Source organism: Eumetopias jubatus, unplaced genomic scaffold, assembly GCF_037043125.1.
Source record: "Eumetopias jubatus isolate StellerSeaLion01/CBP00866 unplaced genomic scaffold, mEumJub1_p1.0 scaffold_13, whole genome shotgun sequence".
NCBI classification, from domain to species: domain Eukaryota; kingdom Metazoa; phylum Chordata; class Mammalia; order Carnivora; family Otariidae; genus Eumetopias; species Eumetopias jubatus.
The window spans coordinates 94,251,603-94,255,435 of NW_028274819.1; the positions used below are offsets into that span (position 1 = coordinate 94,251,603).

The following is a 3,833-nucleotide window of genomic DNA, read 5'->3' on the forward strand; positions in this document are numbered from 1 at the left end:
AAATGAACTCCTTTTTGCTTTCTCTGAAAAGATAAAGGACTGATCCTCTTCTTCCTTATATTGTTTGTGTGAAGTGATTTATAAATAATTAACTTCATTGACCCTATTATTTGAATCACTTGCATTTCTATTTTGATTTCTTACTGTTCTCTCCATAGCTTCATACACTGCATGCCCTTACTAGGATTTGGCATCTATAACTAACACAGTTTCCATTTAGGAGAACACTCTTTTCTTCAAAGTCTTATGCAGTGCAATTTTAACATCTTTGTTCCTCAGACTGTAGATAAAAGTATTCATCACTGGCCCCATGATGGTGTAAAAAACTGTGGATACTTTATCTTGATCCAGAGACCCAACAGGAGAAGGCTTAAAGTACATGAAGGCTGACGATCCAAAAAAGAGAGAAACAGTAACTATGTGGGAGCTGCAGGTACTGAAGGCTTTGGACCTGCCCTCTGTAGAATAGAACGGATGTGGAAGATGTTGGAGAGGATCAAGCTGTAAGAAATGGAGATGGTGAGACTGGGCACTATTACATTGATGCCCACCACAATGAAAACTACCAGCTCATTGATGTAGGTGCTTGTGCAGGAAGCCGGAGGAGAGGAGGTATGGCACACATGTAATGATTGATGAAGTTGTCACCACAGAAGGTGAGTCTCAGCATGCACCCGGTGTGAGCCATGGCACCCACAAACCCCATTACATATGTTCCCACCATCAGCATGAGGCAGACCTGATGGGACATGATGGCCTTGTAAAGCAAGGGCTTACAGATGGCCACATACCGGTCATAGGCCATTGATGCCAAAATACAGCACTCATCAATAACAAAGAAGGAGAAGAAACAGAGCTGTGTCATGCACTCTGCATAAGAGATGACGTTCTCTTTTACAAAACCTATCAGCAATCTAGGGATTATGACAGATGAGTAGCAGAGATCGATGAAGGAAAGGTTGAAGAGAAAGTAGTACATGGGAGTGTGCAGGTGAGGGTTCAGACCAATCAGAATAATCAAGCCCATGTTCCCCACCATGGTGACCACACGGATTCCTAAGAAAATGAAGAAGAAAGGCAGCTGGAGTTGTGGCTGTTGTGTTAAACCCAGGAGGATAAACTCCGTCACCAAAGAGTCATTTCCTGCGGCCGTTCCTCTCTAAGGCATATCTGTGAGAACAGGACAAAGGGTGACATTACAATGAGTACCCAGCTGTCTCCCCGCAATCCCTCCAAAATGAGACTGAGACCCTGAATGAGAGAATGAACTCAAACCCACCCTGCTGTGTGCCTTTGTTGTCTCCACTGTATAAAGGCTGAGAGATTGTTCAGAGATGTCTATCAAACACACTAACAGTTAAGGGCCGTATGGGTAAAACTGAGTAACCCTGTGACCAAGCAGGGCTACATTGTCTCTGCTCCACTTCTGCTTTGGAAAGTTCACTAGCCCCACCTAATGATCGATGGTTGCCTCAGCAGAGAGGAGATAATGTCATCTCGATTCTTCCGCTTCCATTGCTGAGGTTGGGAAAGAACAAGCACAGGACAGATAAAATTCCACACTCACCCTTCCGCATTGGGACTTCAATATTGGGCCTTGCGAACGTTTCTCCCTTATTCCCAAGGCTCTGATGAATTTTAGAGGTGAGCAGCCCAGAATGGAAATTCTAATTTTTGTTTTGACTGAGGGAACCAGGGCACAGACCTCTGATGAGCGATGACTTACAGATCATGATTCCTGATAATGGCTTTGCCCAGAGTGTTTTTCTCCAGTGTAGGCGCTAGTAAATAGCATCTGCCGGTGCCAAAAGAGCCTTCTGCTTAATATGACCCCAGGGGTTTTCACGAGTTAGGAAATCCTAGGGACCTGATTAAAAACTAGAAGACAGGTTCTCCTAGTGTTTTCCCCAGAGATCAGACTTTGTAGCAAAAAGAAATTACCTACTGTGCATTTATAGCCCAAGTTCATTATAGTAACACCGATTTCTTGGAATATACCATTTTACACACCCTTTGGTTTGTTGCCAAATCGGACACATCCCCAAACAGAAAAGCAAATGATCTTTCCTGCATCCATAGCCCCTATTGCTAGATGAAATACTATACATTATTTGTTTGTTCATTGTGTCTTCCCACAACACATACACACACATTCATACACTCACATGCATTTGAATTTAAGTTCTGCTGTCTGTTTTCTTCAGCACTATTTCTGCAGCACCTTGGAGTAATGTAAAGCATATATAGTAGGTACTGAATAAATATTTGTTTAATTAAATGAATGAATAAGAATCCCTTTTTTCCATCTTTCCTAGGCCCTGACTACAACAGAATTCTTGCCACACAGGCAAAGGCTTACATCCCATCCATGTTTTTCTTTGCACACCTGAGTGTGGAATATGAAAAACACCAGTAAAGTATGTGAAGGCCACTGCTGAACTCCTGGTGTCCATGTAGGAGCACTTCAGATCAAAGTTATTGGACTCAGAAAAAATATAATTTTCCTCCTCCCTCGATGTCACATAGAGGACTGCCATAGGCTCTCAGAGAGGTCCCCATGTCTCTATGCTTTCAGAGTTTGACATGTTTAGATTTTATATATATGAGTGTAATCATGCAGTATTTGTCTTTTTATGTCTGACTCATTTCACTTAATAGAATGTCCTTCAAGTCCATCTATGTTGTCCCAAATGCAGAATTTCTTTCTTTTTTTAAGGCTGACTAAATCATAAGCATTTTTTTTAGAAGTTAGCTCATCCTAAGATTAATTCTTCTTCTCTAAGTTCTAATCAGTAAAGAATATACACAAAGGCCTCTCGCCAGATAAGATAAATGAATCAGCTGTAGCAATGGTCAAGGGGACCATTATCTGTAGAAAGCAGAACTCTCTAGTAAATATTAGATGGGAAAAATACACCTTAATCTTAAAGCCAAATGAGGCTTCTTACATATTCCCTCTTACTTGATCTGCTGTAAACAAAAGGAAAATTGTGGACATTCCCCACAGGCAGAAAAGGAATTCCATGTGCCAATCTATTTACCCTGCAAGAGTAAGAGTGGGGAGACAGTTCCCCAAAGAGTCATTTTTCTATTAATAAATAAACCGGTCCAAAGAAAAGGATGGAGTTGCCTTCTTGCTTTTGAAGCACGATAGCTCCACCTACTGGTAAAGGGATGGCCCAAAGAATTTTAGCCAGACTCCAGATCAGCTATTTCTTTCTCTTCACTTACAAAATCAGGTAAAGGGGGGATAATCCAAGATTTCCAGAATGTGGAGGAGAAAGGAAGTCCTTTCCTCCATGGAAATGTAAGAGGAAGAATAATTATTTCTAAGGTGCTAGGAAACAGGATCTGGCACAGACTGGGTGCTCAATAAATGGAACAGATGCTGCCATCAGAGTCTTATTTGTCTGATGTTTGTGAAGAAAACAGTGTAATAAAGTGGGTAAAAGCCTGGCTTCTAGGGCAAAAGACCATATTAAAATCTTGTGTCCCTACTCATTTGCATTGATTAACCAAAGTAAACAGGTATAAGGGGAAAAAAAAAGAAAGGGAAAATGCCCATTTTTTTTTTTTTTGGAAAAGATAGCAATTATACTAATCTCCCTTCAGAATGATATTCCGTCTTTATTCTAAGATGAAATGCTATCATAAGGGAATTTTTTCTCAGAATGACTGTAGATATCACCAGGTGCGTTATTGAACAACATTTGGATTCATTTCTTGTTTCTTGTTCTTATGAGAGAAGGCTTTGGGGTCAAGTGGGGCACCAAAACATTCTCCAGGTAAGGTGATTTTCTGCCACACTTTATAAAAGTCCTACTCTAATTGGA

General features: G+C 40.9%; 1 pseudogene; it reads right to left on the reverse strand.

Moving 5' to 3' along the window:
• Nucleotides 1-216: 216 nt before the first annotated feature.
• Nucleotides 217-2,998, reverse strand: LOC114226019 (olfactory receptor 8B8-like; annotated as a pseudogene).
• Nucleotides 2,999-3,833: the final 835 nt, after the last annotated feature.